Source organism: Aquarana catesbeiana, linkage group LG08, assembly GCF_042186555.1.
Source record: "Aquarana catesbeiana isolate 2022-GZ linkage group LG08, ASM4218655v1, whole genome shotgun sequence".
NCBI classification, from domain to species: domain Eukaryota; kingdom Metazoa; phylum Chordata; class Amphibia; order Anura; family Ranidae; genus Aquarana; species Aquarana catesbeiana.
The window spans coordinates 21,429,008-21,448,501 of record NC_133331.1 but is presented as its reverse complement, the minus strand read 5'-3'; the positions used below and the strand labels follow the sequence as shown (position 1 = coordinate 21,448,501).

Below are 19,494 nucleotides of genomic sequence, written 5' to 3'. Positions count from 1 at the left end.
AGCCCTGACTGCCAGTGCAAACTCTACAGAGATTCAGATAAATATTCAAATTTTGGAAGTTGTTGCTGGACCTAAAACACAGATTGGAGTAACTGGGCCTATTATTGGATAAGTCCCTGTCTAGAGCAAACTCCTGTCGCTCCTTTCTTATGGTCTTGGTTGATCAGCCCTTGAGTCATGCCTGCATAAGGGTCTTGGGATGGAAGCCTCCTTTGAAGAAGTACCTATACTGAAGCACATGCTACAGCAAAAGCTGGGTATAACTAATTTTTGAAGGGTGTGGCTTAAGACCTTAAAAAGGGACTTACCAATGCACACAGTACAAAAGATGTTGAACAGGCATAAAAATTATGTAGTGCACTTAACTTTGCAAACAAGAACAGAAAAAAAATCACTTACAGATGCAAAAGTGGTACTATGCATAGTCTAAATAGACAAAATACATGCTGTATGAGTGGTACTGTGCAGAGTCCATGTATACAGAATAAGGACAGATACTGAGATATATACCCAGCCTACAGAAGATATAAAGAAGGAGGGCCCATGCGCGGCGCCGAGCGTGATAGATGTCTGATGGTGTAGCTCCGTCCAGCCCGGGAAGATAACAGCTTTTGCAGGGCTATTATTAGCGTTTTACTCAGCAATTCTATCACCCCTCGAGCCCCTTAGACGTGGTGCATGCCTGGGAGAAAGAAGAAACCCAGAGGATCGTCTCAGCACACCCTAACTCACTATCACCTCCGCACACGTGAGCTCGGCAGCATGTCTCAAAATTGCGCTGCAGGGAGAAGCAAACCTTGGTCTCCTGCCTCATCACCAGGATTTCTCCCTGACCAAGCATCCGCTCCGGACCCTAGCCGTGACTACACAGCCTCCCTTACCGAGACAGACCTGGAGAGTAGCCTGGAGGCCATGTACGCTAGGCTGGCTACTAAGTTCCAGACTGAGCTGCACAAAACCTCTCACACACTCTCCCAGGAGATTGCGGCCTTAGGCTCCAGGACTGAAAGACTGGAAACTAAACATGACGAGCTGGTGCTTGCTTACAGTGACCTCTCTAGAGAACATGAATCCCTAGCCTCGGCCTTTTCATTGATGCAGTCCCAAATAGAAGACCTCGATAACCGCAATAGACGCAGCAATTTGCGCATAAGAGGTATCCCAGAATCCGTGACAGATCTCATTCCCACAATGATTCGCCTGTTCAAATCTTTGCTCCCAGACACGGATGCCGGATCTTTCACCTGTGACCGCATACATAGAGCCCTCAGACCTAAACCTCCTGATGATAAACCCCCCAGGGACGTGGTTCTTTGCATGAAGGACTTTTTAATCAAAGAGGAGATTCTCAGAGCTGCTCGCAATCAGCAACGCATCACTCTGGACGACCGTACCATTCAAATATATCCTGATATTTCCCCCGCCACCCTGGACAGGAGACGTGGCATGAAAGAGGTTACTTCTGCCCTTCAAGCTGCTCGCATTCGCTATAGATGGGGCTTCCCTTTCAAGCTTGTAATTCCCCATAATGGTACCACATATTCTGCTACGTCACTCCTGGAAGGCTAAGAGTTGTTGGTTAAATTGGGCCTTCTTGATCCTGATATCATTCGTCGGCCCCCTTCTACTCCAAGACCTTCACCCATCTGGCAGACACCTCCAACCAGGAGAAACAGACGAAGAATCAGATATGATGTCGGAGATAGACTTGAGGACCCCTTTCATTGATCTTCCCAGCACAGATGACACCCACATGACACTGCAGCAACTTGCACCCCATTCCAGTTTGCAATGACCCGGATGTCGGTCCCTTGGAGCCGCGACATGTTTACCCCACCCAGCCGCAGCCTTGCAGACTCTGACTTCTTTTTTATTTTTGGTTGTGTCATTACTGCAGGCACGTTCTCTTTTTGTTTTTTTTTTCTCTTCCTCCTAGATCAACATAGTACAGAACTTCTTCCCGGCTGGGTTCGAGACCAAGTAGTCTTGTGAGTTGTGTTTCCTTTTGTCAGGTCTATTACTGTTACCTGATCCAGTTACTAGTTATGATGACACTTTCATTATTATCAGACTTATGTTTTTTTTCCTTTTTTTTTTTCTCCATCTTTTTTTTTCCTTCTTTTTTTTTTAGGTTTTGGTCAGCCGTCACACTACTTTTGCATCAAGTCTCTGTTGAAGATGTATTTTACAGTTACATGCCTCAGTTAGCCTTTATAGCTTACATTAATGATATGTTTGACCCTACTGCCCTCCAGTGCTCGAGTATGTCGGCCCTCTTTTTGGTCCTTGAAATGCAAGGTGCTTGTCTCGGGTTTCTCTTGGATACTAAATGTCTCCAGACTATAGATTACTACAACCACCACTATGGTAATTAAGTGTATATCACACAAGATCAAGGGATTTAATTCCCCACTTAAAAGTGTTGTAATATGCCAATTTATGTATAATATTGTATTGGAGTGCCATGCTGACCAGAAATTCAGTTGCATTGTCCAACTGAATTTTAACATAGCAAGGGGACAGCTGAAAACCCTTTGATGTGTTAGTCTCATGCAAGTCTACCTAGGGGTGTGAGGTATGGGCTGTTAACCTAATTGAACATTTCAAAGGGTACATTGTTTAAAGGACCATAGAAGAAATATTTATTGATGGTAATTAGACTTGAGGGGGTAACAATGGGATCAGGGAGTGTTTTGGGTTGGCCTAGCAGAGGCTCCCTCCTGTGGGGCTAATTTATCAGGGGGGGCTTGTTGATATGCAGGAATGTAGGTATTCCAAGGGCTCAAAAGGGTGTTCTGTTTTTCTAATTAATATATCTAAAGGAGACTTGTTGATGTTGATATGCGGGAGTGCAAATTGGGGTGGTTCACGGCTGTTCACGGCTGGGGGTTGTTGTCTGTTTGAAAGACTAAAGCTAATCAAAGTCCTAAATTGAAACGGCCAATCAAATTGCTCAGCCATTCAATATTTAGTGAATATAACACGGCATTCAGTCTATAGGTTTGGGGGAGTGAGGCTCGTCTGTGTATGAGTGAGGCTTGTCTGTGTATGCACACTCGGACCTAAGACATGGGGTTCTGAATTATATCTCCTCTGTCGGATTTCTTTGTCATCTGTGGACTTTGGACTTTGTTCTGTGTTGGAAGTCAATAAAGTGCATCTCTCTGGAAGAATTGGGTTGCTGCGGAAGAGTACTTACTAAATAATTATTATACCCACTCTACATCATATCACCCAGTATATATTAATATACTCGATCACTACAAAAAGGAGGAAAGCTTTTGCCTTCTATAAACAGCTTGGAGCTCAAATTCTCCTCTTGCAGGAGACACATTTTGCGCACTCCTCACACCCCAAATTTTTCCACAGAAGCTTTCCTCAGACTTTTTGCTCTTTGCAGAGCAGAGGGGCCGCCATACTCTTGCACAGTTCCTTCCCAATGGAAGTAAAACAGGTTTTTAAAGACAAAGATAGTAGATATGTGATAATCAAGGGTCTGATTCATAGTAGAGAATTAACTATTGCTAATATTTATGCCACAAGTGACTCTCCTGCCTCTTTCTTTCAATCCCTCTTTGACCGCCTTTCTCATTTTCAATCACCACACATGATAATAGGAGGGGACTTCAATATGGTGGCTAACCCTAACCTTGATAGATCCTCCTTGTCTCCCTCCTGCAAATCTTTTCCCCGCTCTCTCTCCAGTGGACTGCTGGACCATCAGCTAGTAGACTCCTGGAGAGCACATAACATCGGTACTAAGGAGTACACCTTTTACACCCATCCCCATAAAAGTTATGCAAGATTAGATTATATCTATACTACCCCCATTATTCTTGCTAATACCACAGATGCTAGCATCCACCCCTGCACTTGGTCAGATCATCATGCTACTGCCTTCACCACTACATACATTAGGCTTGCACCCACTTCTTACTCATGGTGGTTAAATGAGGCTCTCCTCTCGGATGCAGTCGTGGAGGTAGAGGTAGCACAAGCCATTGAAGAGTATTTTAATATCAACGCCATTCCAGAGACCCCTCCTTCCACTGTTTGGTCGGCACATAAAGCAGTCCTGAGGGGTAAACTTATTAGTTTAGCTTCTGTCCAGAACAAAACCAACAGACAAAACATTTTAACTCTCACTAAAGACCTGGATAGTCTTTACAAGAATACTAATCTCCTACACTTAGAATCCACCAGACAACTGATTGACCGAAAGAGATTGGAGTTGGATGGCATCTTGTCGAAAAGGGTGGAAAAGGCTCTACGTTGGTCTAAAGCCAAATTCCTTCTTCATGAGAGTTCCGCTTCTACCCTTTTCGCCAGAAAACTAAATCTCTCTTCTCGCCCACCCCACGTCTATAGATTAATGACCCCCTCAGGGCACGTCACTTCCCATCCCCAGGAGGTCCTCCACATCTTTGAACAATTTTACTCCTCTCTGCTAGCCCCCTCCCAACTAAAGCCCTCTCCATCTGACGAAGCCTGGTTCCAGAATATCCCTATACCAAGTCTCACCCCCACACAACTAGATACACTGAACGCCCCTATCACACCTGCAGAGGTTTTGAACGTGATTAAATCTTTAAAATCAGGCTCAGCCCCGGGCCCAGACGGATTTTCCTCTCTATACTATAAGAAATTTTCCTCCCTCCTTACCACTAGATTAGTTCATTTATTTAACTGGGTACTACAAGGGGGTAGTTTCCCCGAAGAGATGTTATTAGCCAATATGTCCCTGATACTGAAACCTCACAAAAACCATACCCTACCCCAAAACTATAGACCTATCTCGGTCATTAATAATGATTTGAAAATTTTTTGTAGGATCATGGCGGACAGATTAGCAGTGGTTATCCCCTCTCTCATTTCCCCTTATCAGTCTGGTTTTATACCCCATAGACTTATTACCAATAACATTCGCCTTGCGACAAATATAATACAAGATGCCAACCTGTTTTCACGTAAACTCCTCATGCTTAGCCTAGACATACAGAAGGCATTTGATAGTGTCTCATGGGCTTACATCACTACACTCCTACAACGTATGGGTTTCCAGGGGGCATTCCTACAAGCATTCTTGGCCCTCTACCGTAACCCTAAAACGAGGATTAGACTTCCTGGCTGTAGTTCTATGTTTTTTAGCCTGGGAAAGGGTACAAGACAAGGATGCCCGTTGTCACCTTTAATTTTTGCATTAGCTCTCGAACCTCTTGCCATAGCTATACTCCAAAACCCTAATATCTCTGGTTATTTGAAGGGCCACTCGGCATACAAATTTGGGATGTATGCTGATGACGTTTAGATGTTTCTCACCAATCCCCTGGTTTCTCTGCCGAACTTATTTCAGACCTTATCAAAGTTTGCAGAGATTTCAGGCATATCCATAAACATTGCAAAATCAAGCGCCCTCTCGATAGGCTTCACACCTGGGGAACTGTATCATCTTAAATCAGTCTATTCTTTTATTTGGGCAGACTCACACCTCCCCTAGCTAGGAATTAACCTGACTAAAGATTTTTGTAGACTCTTTGAGGCGAATTTCCCACCCATGGTCTCTAAACTGAAAGGTATCCTTAAACAGTGGTCACACCTGCACATTTCATTTCTTTGTAGAATCACTGCACTTAAGATGACAATTCTCCCCAAGCTTCTCTACCTTTTTAGATCCCTGCCACTTAAACTATCTAAAACCTACCTACACACTATTCAGATTTTATTTAATAGATTTATTTGGAAGGACAAACCTCCACGTTTTGCCAAGGAGGTCTTGTACGGCTCCTCTAAGAGGGGTGGTTTAGGGATTCCTCAAATATAGTTTTATTACCTAGCCAGCAGATACACCCAACAAGCCCAATGGAACATTCACAACTCCAGAGTCCCTTGGGTACAGTTTGAATGCGAATCCATTGCCCCTTTATTTCTCCCAGGCCTCATATGGTCTAATAATCCGGCTAGATCAGAAGTGGGTTCTAAAAATTTGATCACGCAGGCAGGCCTTCAACTCTGGGACTTATACAAAAATACATATAATCTCGTTTCTTCTGTACCTCTGGGGGCCTCATTTCTAGGAGATTCTAGATTCCCCTTGGCCTATGATAGACCCTCTTCCTTCCAACTCTGGATTGATTTAAAATTAACTACATTAGATAAATTTCTCCTAAATTCAAAATTCATTTCGTTTTCTCAGTTGCAAACAAATTACCACATTCCAAACAGTGAATTCTTCCAAAAGCACTATTCGGGCCCTTTTTCGACCTCCACGACTCTGTTTGAGGACCTTTGCCACAATTCACCTCACCAAAAGGGCCTTATTTCATTAGTCTACAACAATTTAGAGGCTAATACAGAGGTCTCAACCCTAAAATATAGATCTCAATGGGAATTAGAACTAAGTTTGGAGGACAATGACATAGACTGGGTGAAGGGCTGGCAAAATTTACGCAAGTGTACCAAACCCATTATGGTTCGTGAAACTGCTATCAAACTGATGACACGCTTTTACTACACCCCAATGCGCATTCACAAAATCTATCCACAATCCTCCCATCTATGTTTTAGGGGTTGCATACAACAAGGCTCATTTCTCCATACCTTTTGGGAATGCGAGAAATTACGACCCACATGGGAGGAGATCCTGAAATTGATAGACAAATTGGCAGGCAAACCTCTTAACATTTCCTTCCAACGCTGCCTGTTGTTTCAATCTCCTCCAGACTCCCCTAAACCATTGGTTAAACTGATTCATTCTATCTGTGTAGCTATGCAATGGGTGATTGCTCTGCATTGGAAGTCATCTTCAGTTCCATATACACAAGTTATTGCAAGAATAGATCACATGATGTTGGCTGACAAGATTTATCACACCCTAGACGACACTATCCCTCAGTATGATGCTATCTGGAATCCTTGGTTTTTATGTAGGCTCCAAACCTGACCGTTTTATATTTCCTTTCTCCTTTTATTTTGCATTCTGTATGCTTTATCCTCTTGTTTAGTTGCTTTATTTTCTCTTCGATTTTGTATCTAGCTGTGTTTTATCCATTTGGCTAAGTTTAGACTTTCAGACTCTGTCAATTGTTTTAATAGATATATTTAACTCAGCAGTATATTTATGTACTTAGTCGTTGCAAACAAATTTTGATCCCTGCACTTTTTGTACTCATTGCTCTGACTGTCTTGACTCTGTCACATATGTGATAACATGCAGGGTGACTCTCTGAATTGTAGGGTGAGTTGTGAGAGTGACATGGTGACACACAGAATGGCTCATATCAGTTCCTGCGCCCCAAGGGAGCTAACAATTTAATATCCTTACACGGTCTTACAAACACACATACATACACGGAAATACAGGATGTTATGGTCTTCACACTGTTCTTCATGGTTAGACTGGACTGGGCAGATCTCAGCCTGGGTGACCACACAGGAACAGGGGGATGGCAGTGCAGTCACACCATGAACATTATATGTTATATCATACATATAACCTATTAGACCGGACACCACAGTACAGCAGTTCAGGACTCTTCTTGTGTTATCAGACATGGAGACAACAGGTAAGAAGCTCTTCTGTTATTATAATAATGTAGAAATGATTGATGGGATTTAGGATTCATTCCAGCAAAGTGATCACCAGTATTAGAGGTCATCTCACTGGTGTCACGTGACTTGGGAACTTAAGGGTCCATGCTGCAGAAAAAGGAAAAGATGATGAAATGCGGTTATTATGGGCATCAGTCCTGTCTGTCCTTTGGTCCCAAACTCATAACTGTAAACGAGCATCAAACAAATATACAAGCACCAGATAGGACTATAGTAATATCATGTACAAACACAACTGGAGAGATTTCCATATCAGCCTCCTGATATATAAAAGTCTGGACCACAAGATTCAGCTTACATCAAGAGATTATCAAAGACTCAGCAATAAAAACGGCAATGATTTCAGACATTCATGTCCTTTTGTTAAGCCATATCTCTAATATCCTGCTATGTTTCTATAGGTCACTGATTTTTAGACAGGTCCACTTATTTCTATTTCCAATAATATGTAAGTGAAGCATTTCCTGATCCTGTGTCTGAAAGTGTGCAGAGTGTCAAGAAAACCAAGTGCATGGCCGTGCCTGCAGATCTGTGTGTGTACAGAGCAGTTTGTGGACCAGTGAGCAGAACTAGGACCATGCACGCTTGTTCACTAATGGCCATGTGCATTAGCATGAATTAATGTGTAAGCTCAGCACTGGCTTAGCTCCAGCGGCCTATTTAAGGCATCACAAAGCTCAAGGGAATTGATGAGTGTTCTTCAACTCCAGTGAGCCATGACCAGGCCTGATTCCTGTTTATTCTGTGTTTTGACCCGGCTTCCCTCCTGACTCTGTTTGATCCTGATCTCCTTTTATTGACCTTGGCTTGTGCTCTGACTCTGTTTTCTGCCTGATGGTTTTATACTGCTGCTACTGATCTGTTACTAACCCCAACCTGGCTTCTTACCCTGCTTGTGCCTTCTGAATATGGAACTCTGCTGCCTGGTTGTTGCTGACCCTGGTTGTGATTATGGCTCTGACTCTTGTACCTGCGAGTTCCTGTGCTTTGTTTGTGTGAGAGCATCCACATCCCACACAAGTTCCAGTCCTGCAACTTTGGCATCTAAGCAGTATACAGCCTGTCACCTGTCCAGGACCTAACATAGGTACCCATGCCACTCCTTGTCCTGCTCTACACTGTCACCAAGTCCGGGGGGTTCTGGACAGGAGGTAAAAGGGAAGCCCTCTTGTCAGCTCAGCTTTGATAAGGTACATGACACAGAAAGCTGACTGAGGTGTAAGACACCTATGTGCTACTGGCTACAAGATTGCCATAGCATACACAAATATTTTGCACAAAAACACATACACATATATATTGTATATCAGTTTTTCTTAACCACCATGCCATGGCCTGTTGCCGGGTCCCAGCTTCCAGGCCATGGCTTGATAGCCCATTTATGTTTGGTGATAGATACTTTGCTTGTTACAGCACCTGAGAGCTGATCGTTGCCTCTGTCCATCCCCACCACAATCCAGACTACACCTCCTTCCCACTTCCACATCTGCTTCTCCGTCAGCCATATCCAGCTCCCATCAACCTCTCTGCCAGTCCCCAGTTTGATCACTTTTGATGACCAGTGTCCCACCTTCTCCATTCCCACCACCTACCCTCAGTTAAAGTGGAGTTCCATCCACTTTTACAACTCTTCAGCATCCCTCACTAAACTGTGCACTGTAAATGCATTGGATATTTTTCTTTTCTCAGCACCTACTGTATATCTGCTGTATTCATTTTTCACTTCCTCCTCCCTGGCCGTGGCCCATCGCATCATTTCCTGTTTGCAATACCTTTTGGGAAGGGGCGGAAACTTCCTCTGACATTGCCGTTGCTATGAAAACCTGACCTGAAACCTATTACACTGCTTGTGCTGCACTGAGCATGTGTGAGATCTGCAAGGATGAGATCCAGGAAGAAATACAGTCTGGCTTCAGATGCCCACACTTAAGATGGCCACGGCCTGCTGTAAGTTTATAAAATAACAAACTACTGCTATAAACTAACAACACAGACCTTAGTTTACAGACAAACTTTACTAGAATACATTAAGCTTGTGTATTATAGTGGTATATTTATTTAAAAAGTATAATTTTAGCCGGAACATCACTTTAACTTACATTCCTCATATTCATCATTTCTGTACTTGCTGAAAATGTTCTTAGCATGAAAAAAAAGGTTAATGCATCCACTACATCTAAGGACTGATGAGCTCCAATATATTACATTTTTGGGTTTAGTTATACTATTGGAGATGTTAGATTGTGTGTTTATGAACATGTGTTTGGCTTGTTGCTGGGAATTTCTACAGCTCTACTCTATTTCCTGGATGTGTAATTCTGTAGAGGAGGAAGTTACATCACAGTGACATCACTTCCTCCTCTATAAAAGAGATAGAATTGGCTCCCATCTCTTCACGTCATAGGAAGCCCACCACTGAACTTTCTCCCTGCACTCTACTGAGTTATGGAAATATTAAGTAGAAGGGATATTTATCCTACTATGAATAATAAATGATTTATTGGTAATCTCTACAGATAACAGTGGGAGGAAACTCTGGCGGCCTTCCTGGAAAGGGGTGATTATAACTCTCCTTGTGGGATCCAATATTATCCTCATCCGTATCATTGAAGCTCTGGGTAAGTTATACAGTATGGTGGTCACAACTCATAAGAAGGGAGAGTCTCTGGACCTGTATTATCAGTCTGTCTAATGAAATGTAGAAGAGTTTTGGAAATTGTTCTTCTCTCTGATTTGAACTGTGATAAACAATGATCCTTTCAACGTGTAATGCCCCGTACACACGGTCGGACATTCCGACGAATGTTGGCTCAAACTTGTCTTGCATACACACGGTCACACAAAGTTGTCAGAAAACCTGATCGTTCTGAACGTGGTGACATAAAACACGTACGTCGGGACTATAAATGGGGCAGTAGCCAATAGCTTTTGTCTCCTAATTTATTCTGAGCATGCGTGGCACTTTGTGCATCGGATTTGTGTACACACGATCGGAATTTCCGACAACGGATTTTGTTGTCGGAAAATTTTATAGCAAGCTCCCAAACTTTTTGTCTCCGAAATTCCTATGGAAAATGTGTGATGGAGCCTACACACGGTCGGAATTTCCGACAACAAGGTCCTATCACACATTTTCCATCGGAAAATTCTGTCGTGTGTACAGGGCATAAGAGTTTCATTCCACTCGTTATGTCTCTTGTCTTTCAGTTTCCAAAGGCCAGATCACCCAGTCATCTGCAGGTATGTTTATTTTTATTAGATACAGTCTAGAGCAGCCTTTTTTAAATGTTTTTAATACAGAGGAACCTTTGAAATATTTATTTATGTCTTAGGCCCCTTTCACACTGTAGGGGGCGTCGGCGGTAAAACAGCGCTATTTTTAGCGCTGTTTTACCGCGGTATTCGGCCGCTAGCGGTGCGGTTTTAACCCCCCGCTGGCGGCCGAAAAAGGGTTAAAACCCCTCGTATAGCGCGGCTATAGCCGCGGTATTACCGCGGTATAGCCGCGCTGTCCCATTGATTTCACTCCTATCTCATTGATTTGCTCCTTCACCGCTCCAAAGATGCGGCTTGCAGGAGATTTTCTCTTCTCCTGGCAGCGCACCGCTTCAGTGTGAAAGCCCTCGGGCTTTCACACTGAACAAACAGCGGAGGCTGTTTAGGGGCGGTTTGCAGGCGCTATTTTTAGCGCAATAACGCCTGCAAACCGCCCCAGTGTGAAAGGGGTCTTAGGGAACCCCTGCTTAATTATTACATCTTTATCTCGCAGAATATTTGCATGGTCAGAAAGTTGTAAAAGAATGGAGAATATTTGACACCAAAAGCAGAAATTATTTTTAACATTCTGCCCTACAAGGAAAAATAAAAAATAATTTTAGGCCCGAAGTTTACATAAAACCCCCAAATATTAGATACTCTAGAGAATAAAATAGTGATTTTTTTGTTGCACGATGTTAGTGCAATAGTTTATGAAATGCAAAATTTCAGTAAAAAAATCACTAAAGCTAATTCTAGGGCCCGCAGATTAAATACATGACCCAGTTTCCCGGTAAAATATGAAAAATTAGGTTGCGCCAAGTAAATAGATACCCAACGTGTCAAGCCTTTAAATTCTGTGCACCTGTTAAAAGACAACAAACTTCAGTACTCTATATTTTCCACAGTTTATCAGTTTAGAACTAACCATGAACAATGGGCCTAGAATCATTACTTTCACTCCAGTGTGCACAGTGATATGTAACAGGTTTAGAGCAATCAATGTTTTCGTGCATAGGTGCCACTAATGCATGCAGTTATATTTATACATGCATGTATGCGAGGGGCGGGGGCCTTAAAAACTTATTTTATCCAGAAATCAGATGGAAGTTTTAGGCTCCTTTTCACATATTTGCCCTGTCTCCTTACCATGTGCTGTTAAAATGTTGTTTTCAAAGCTCAAGAGCTTAAAGAGGAGTTCCACCCAGGGGGTCCATTAAAAAAAAATAAAATAAAAGTCAGCAGCTACAAATACTGCAGCTGCTGACTTTTAATTGGACACTTACCTGTCCCTGGGTCCAGCGATGCGGGGGATCGAAGCCCCGCTCGTCCCCCCCCTCCGCTCGTCGGCGCCGGCATTTCAACTGTGGGCGCCGGGCTGTGGCTTCACAGCCTGGCACCCACTGCGCATGCGCGAGCGGCGCCGCGCGCCGTGATTGGCCGCTCAATTACCTGGGACCTGTAATGGGTCCCAGATGATTGACAGGAGGGAGGGAGCAGAGCCGAGCCCTTCCTGTGCCGAGGGGGAAGTGATGTCACCAGCCCAGGCACAGGAAGAGGCAGACTACGAGGGACCACCTAGCAACAGGCATTTAGAGGTAAGTAAAAAAAAAAAAATATCCAAATTTTTTTTGGTTTTTTTTTAGAATTTTTCAGGTATTTTTGTTTTTTTGGGTGGAACCCCACTTTAAGCTGAAATTTACAAACACAAATGAGTGATTTAGAGCAGTGACTCCTCCTCATCATAAGGCCTGTTCTGAAGATTCATTATGAACCAGCATGCCTGAAAGCGGGCTTCTTCTGCAATGCTGTCTTTAGGTAAGCCCTAGTGCTCTGGGAATCCCTTCTCAAATATTAGGAGTTAGAAAAACAAATAATTTACATATTGTGTATGTATTTTTTATAAACATTATTGTATAATATTATATTATAGTATTTAGTATTATATTTGATAAAACATAAAAAAAAACTGACCTCAAACAAATATAATCTTTATTGTTGTCTTGACAATTAGCTTCATTGATAGGTAAATTAATCATTTTTACAATTAGTTTATTTTGTAGTTTACTGCACAAAATAGGGTCCGTTGGCATGGACCATAGGGTGAGTACCTGGATTGAAAACTGGCTACAAGGGCGAGTTCAGAGGGTGGTGATAAATGGGGAGTACTCAGAATGGTCAGGGGTGGGTAGTGGGGTTCCCCAGGGTTCTGTGCTGGGACCAATCCTATTTAATTTGTTTATAAACGATCTGGAGGATGGGATAAACAGTTCAATCTCTGTATTTGCAGACGATACTAAGCTAAGCAGGGCAATAACTTCTTCGCAGGATGTGGAAACCTTGCAAAAAGACCTGAACAAATTAATGGGGTGGGCGACTACATGGCAAATGAGGTTCAATGTAGAAAAATGTAAAATAATGCATTTGGGTGGCAAAAATATGAATGCAATCTATACACTGGGGGGAGAACCTCTGGGGGAATCTAGGATGGAAAAGGACCCGGGGGTCCTAGTGGATGATAGGCTCAGCAACGGCATGCAATGCCAAGCTGCTGCTAATAAGGCAAACAGAATATTGGCATGTATTAAAAGGGGATCAACTCCAGAGATAAAACGATAATTCTCCCGCTCTACAAGACTCTGGTCCGGCCGCACCTGGAGTATGCTGTCCAGTTCTGGGCACCAGTCCTCAGGAAGGATGTACTGGAAATGGAGCGAGTACAAAGAAGGACAACAAAGCTAATAAAGGGTCTGGAGGATCTTAGTTATGAGGAAAGGTTGCAAGCATTGAACTTATTCTCTCTGGAGAAGAGACTCTTGAGAGGGGATATTATTTCAATTTACAAATACTGTACTGGTGACCCCACAATAGGGATAAAACTTTTTCGCAGAAGAGAGTTTAATAAGACTCGGGGCCACTCATTACAATTAGAAGAAAAGGGGTTTAACCTTAAACTACATAGAGGGTTCTTTACTGTAAGAGTGGTAAGGATGTGGAATTCCCTTCCACAGGCGGTGGTCTCAGCGGGGAGCATTGATAGCTTCAAGAAACTATTAGATAATCACCTGAATGACCGCAACATACAGGGATATGTAAGGTAATACTGACACATAATCACACACATAGGTTGGACTTGATGGACGTGTGTCTTTTTTCAACCTCACCTACTATGTAACTATGTAAGATACATTTTTTTCACACAATGAAATAAATACAATTATTATATCATTTCTACAAAGACTTGTATTATTTTTCCATTGCTTTCCTTGTTTATAGATCAGCTGCTTGTGGATATAAAGAAACAGCTGTGTATAAATACCAGCGAGGAACTTGGTAAGTCCTGTTTGCTACTGTCCATCAGGGACGTTCGGTCAGTGACTCACTGAGACACTGGCTAGTATCAAAGCCAGATACACACAGGTTACATATGCCGCGAATGTTAGAGCGAGAGCAATAATTCTAGCACTAGACCATCTCTGTAACTCTAAACGTGTAACCTGTAAACATTTTTACATTGTCGCCTATAGAGATTCTTAAGTTCTGAAGTTCCACAAGTGTGCGCAATTTTAAAGCATGACATGTTAGGTATCTATTTACTTGGCGTAACATCATCTTTCATAATTCGAAAAAAAAAATTTGGGCTAACTTTACAGTTTTTTTTTTCATATTCATGAAACAGTTTCTTTACAAAAAAAAAGTGTTTGAAAAATTGCTGCGCAAATACAGTGTGACATAAAAAGTTGCAACGGACACCTTTTTATTATCTAGGGTGTATGCTGGAAAAAAAAAAATATATATATAATGTTTGGGAGTTCTGAGTAATTTTCTAGCAAAAAAATGATGATTCTTACATGTAGGAGAGAAGTGTCAGCATTGGCCTGGGTGGCAGGGGGTTGATTACCATAAGTAAGTCATATAGAAATAATTATATATTGTTTTTAAGGTAATTTACTATATTTTCAAAAACTGTACTCAAGCAGGTGGCTTAACGGACAAATTACTGAAGTTTGAAGTTATAACTTCCAACCAGTAATTTCACAGTAAGTAGATAAATAATAAATGACTATCTTATAACATATAGCATAATAATATATGATTTAGCTTGTACCTTTTTAGCAGCAGATTCTTATTCTCCCTCTTAACTGTGTGAGAAAAACATGGGATTGTGGGTAAACCTTATACCCATAAACCCATGCTTTTTCCTTGTAGATAAGAGGGCTGGAAGGGAGCATTAGTCTTTTAGACACGCCCCCTTCTATGACACTGCAGTGAGAGGCGTGACTCCACTGCAGCATTTTTATTGGACAGCTTGGGCCAATGGTACTTTACCATTGGTCCAAGACTCCAAGCTGTCCATTGAGCTCAGTGCCTCTGACAAGAAGTGAGGAGAGGCACTGTGAGCCCAACCTCTCAGTCTGCTGCAAGCAGAGTGTGCCAGCTTGTATTTAAACTGGCCGCTCTGTATGTAGCTTCTGACAGGCTGCGCAAGGAGCCCCGTATCTCCGGAACCATAGATAACAGGAGCCCCATATTTTGACCAGTGGTGGAGTATGACTTCAGGTCGCTGCGCTATGACCCTCGAAGCTCAATCGTTTTTTTTTTATGTTCATGGCAGATGAGGCTCTGCCTCTCCTGACTGCCTGTCCCTGCTGTCCGTGTGATCTTTTCAAGTAGAGAGCAACTGAGATGATGCACAAGTGCAAACTTTGGACCTACACAAAGACGAAATGGGCCTTTAAAGGCAAAGTTAGGGCTTGGGGGTGGCTCATAATGGCTTGGTAATATACTTTATAGTGTTAGCAGCCATGACCTGGAAGGTATTTTGGAAGCATTCTAGTGTTCCTCCTACATCTGAAAAATGGGTAAATTTAATACAAAAAAAAAATCAACATTTTAGGTCTGGCTGACACTTGTGTGCATTCTAACATCTCTTATATCTGCAGATCTGAACACAGACTTGGTAGGTGGCTCCCAGTGTTGACTCTAAAACATTCTCCTTTACAAGCACAAATCACAGGATTTATAGGACTGAATGTAATCTTCTATTATGGATTCTGATTGGAGACTGGAGGCAGTTTATCCAAAGCTGTGAAACAAAAATAAATAATGGGTCCAACTGAACAGTACAGCTCCTCATCCCAGTAAAATGTCAAGAAAAAACAAAACCCACCAGATGTGTAACATATTTCCTATTGCCTTATTGCACCTCCAGCAAATGTTGGGGATGGAGGGCGAAAAGTGGTGTAATCGAGCGGGGGTTCTATACCATTTTGTGGCAATTTTGTACCCGTTCTCTTGAATTGCTACATTCATAGACCCCTTATGAGCATATGTAAGGATAGATTCCCAGTCGTCATCAGAAAAATTGATTTGTAGGTCTCTCCCCCAGGATAGTCTTGAGGTTTCCGTCTGCGGGAGAAGCGGGTCATACTGGAGGAAGGAATAAATTGTGGAAATTAAGTGTCTTTGTGGAGTGGGCTGAGAGTACAGTGTTTCGAATGGGGTAAGTGGTCTTGTCCAGAGGTCGTTTGTGTTGATCGATGTGAAGAAGTGTCTTAGCTGTCTGTAAGACCAAAAGGGGAATTCTTTTGTGCGTGAGATGGCTTTTAATTCGTTATATGTACGTAACCTCCCGTCAGCAAAAAAATGGCGGGCATAGATATCGTCGTGTGGCCATTCTTGTGTTAGGAAAGAGTTTGATTCTCCAGGAGGAAATTCGGGGTTGGCACGCAGGGGGGTCAACGGTCCTGGTGTTGAAGCTATGTGGTATAAGTTCCTTGCTGTGGAAAAAGCTCGCAATGATGAATATATAAGCGGATGTGTTTTGACTGCGTGGGGGTAGTGTTGTATTGGAACCCATGTTAGGGTGTGCAAGGGTATAGTGCTAGAGGCATTTTCCAAAATGGTCCATAATTTGCTTAGCTTATGGGTTTTCCAGTTGACCACTCTAGAGAGATGGCAAGCCAAGTAATACTTATGTAGATCTGGCAAAGCAATCCCCCCTTTCGTTTTGGAGCATGTCAGCTTTGTGTATTTGATGCGGGGGGGGTCGCTTTTCCAGATAAATTTTGAACAGGCTTTTTTATAGGCCAAAAAGAAAGATGGGGGCAGGTGGATTGGGATCGTTTGCATGAAATACAGAAGACGGGGAAGGATTATCATCTTTATCAATGCCGAGCGACCAAACCAAGAAACGTTCAGGGTATTCCAGCTTTGAAGGTCTGTTTGGATTTTCGTCAAGGCATTAAGAAAGTTGAGATCATAGAGCTCTGTTAGATGTCGGGGGATTTTAATGCCTAGGTAAGTAATATAGTCTTTTCCCCACTGAAATGGGAACGAAGCCTGGCAATGCGCGACTTCTGATGGTGGGAGAGAGACATTGAGGGCCTGGGATTTAGAGTAGTTAATCTTAAAATTGGACAATGTTCCGAAGTGGTTAATGTCTTTCAACAGATTGGGAAGGGATGTGCGAGGTGATTGTAGTGATAATAGTATGTCGTCTGCAAAAGCAGCAACCTTAAATTCCCTGCGGTTTATGGGAATACCCTGAATATCAGGGTTGGCTCTTATTCTGTTGAGGAGGGGTTCAAGAGACAGGACAAAAATTAGGGGGGACAGAGGGCATCCCTGACGGGTACCGTTGCTGATATGGAAGGCGTTCGACAGGAGGCCATTTGCTTTAACTCTTGCTGTTGGAGTAGTATATAGGGCACTAATGTGTGCAAACATGCGTGGTAGGAGGCCAATCCCTTTGAGTACCTCTTGCATATAGTCCCAAGCCACCCTGTCGAACGCCTTCTCAGCATCCAGGGATAAAAAAAATCCCTTGGTATTGGATGCATTGAGCCAGTGGTGTAGGTTTAGGGTGCGAATGGTATTGTCCCTTGCCTCTCTGCCCGGGATAAAGCCTACTTGATCGGGCAAAATTAGGTCTGGAATCAGGGGTAGCAGTCTATTGGCTATAATTTTGGCATACAATTTAATGTCTACGTTGAGCAGCGATATGGGTCTATAATTAGAAACTATCATTGGGTCTTTGTCTGCTTTGGGTATCACTGCTATTTGGGCTTCTAACATGTGTCCAGATGTGGCGAGTGGGTTTGAAAGAAAGTTAAAGGCCGACAACATTTTGGGCGCTAGTGTCTCTAGGAAAGTTTTATAGTATATGAGGGGTATGCCATCAGGGCCTGGGCTTTTACCCGCCTTCATTTGTTTAATGGCTAGATTGAGTTCTTCTCTGGTCATGGGGAGCTCTAATTCCTTAGCTTTTTGTGTTGATATAGGCTTGGGGCAATATTGGGTCAAGAATTCTTGAATTTGTGAGGACCTGTCATGTGCGGAGGGAGAGTCTGGTGGATTTTGAGGTAGATTGTACAATTTAGAGTAAAACTCCTCGAAATGTTTGGCTATTTCCTCATTTTTGGAGAGAAGTGTGCCTTTTGCCGTGCGGAGGTGATGTATAGTGGAGGATATTTTAGCTGCCTGGATTGTGCGGGCGAGAAGTCTCCCGCTCTTGTTGCCGTGTTCGTAAAACACTTTTTGACCTAGGATGTATCTTCGCCTAGTGCGCTTCCCCAGTTCGTCTAGCAGAGATGCTCTTGCCTGTGAGAGAGCTTGTAGTGTGGATTGAGAGATGGACTTTTTATGGGTTGTTTCGAGTTTGTGGATTGTTGCGATAAGGGCTTTAATCTGCTCTTGGTGTCTCTTTTTTTCCGCCGTGGCTAGGGCTATAAGTTTGCCTCTTAAAACGCACTTGTGTGCTTCCCACAGCGTCGCCGGGGTGACATCTGGGGTTGAATTTTCCTGGAAGTACAATTGGATTTGGGCGTTCAGTTGCCGAATTGTTTCAGGATCTTTTAGGAGAGAAGGGTTCAATCTCCAAGTTTTAGTGGTCTGTCGCGATTCTGGGAATGAAAGGGTTATCGTAATGGGGTGGTGGTCGGATAGGAACATGTTTTCTATTGTAGCTTGTGAGAGATATGAAAGGTCTGGTTGGGATAGGAATATATAATCAATTCTAGAGTATTTCTGATGTGGGGGAGAGAAGTACGTGTAATCTCTATCTGTCGGATATAGGGTGCGCCATGAGTCGTGTAGGGAGAGGTTTTGTAATTGGAGTTTCATTTGTTTTAAGGCTCGAAATGGGAGTGTGGAGGTGCCAGTCGAGGTGTCTAGGCAGGGGTTCAGTGGAACATTGAAATCACCTCCCAGTATCAGAATGCCTGTTTGAAAAGATGAGAGTAAGTCACAGATTTTCCGGAGGAAGGAGACTTGATGGTCGTTTGGGCAGTATATATTCGCTATTGTGATGGGTTTGGACACATACGTGCCTTTGATGAAAATGTATCTGCCTTCCTGGTCTATCAGTGTATCAGATAAGTGAAAGTCTGCATGTTTGGAGATAAGAATAGAGACTCCTTTTGTCTTGGAAGATGGATTTGTAGAGTGTAAGGCCTGTTTGTATACATGGTTCATCAATTTAGGTATGGCTTTAGTTCGGAAATGTGTCTCTTGCAGTAACAGGAAGTGAGCTTTGTGTTTCGTGAGTTCTGAAAGAACTTGAGATCTCTTTTCCGGGAGGTTTAGGCCTCTTACATTAAGTGACAGGCATTTGAGTGAGAGTTGATAGTT

The 19,494-nt window shown here is 42.8% G+C and overlaps 1 long non-coding RNA gene across 1 annotated transcript; it reads left to right on the top strand.

Moving 5' to 3' along the window:
* The first annotated feature begins 7,474 nt into the window (after positions 1–7,474).
* Positions 7,475–10,884, top strand: LOC141105225 (uncharacterized). Its single transcript, XR_012235543.1, has 3 exons — positions 7,475–7,562; positions 10,125–10,226; positions 10,816–10,884. It is a non-coding gene; the product is annotated as an uncharacterized lncRNA (long non-coding RNA).
* Positions 10,885–19,494: the final 8,610 nt, after the last annotated feature.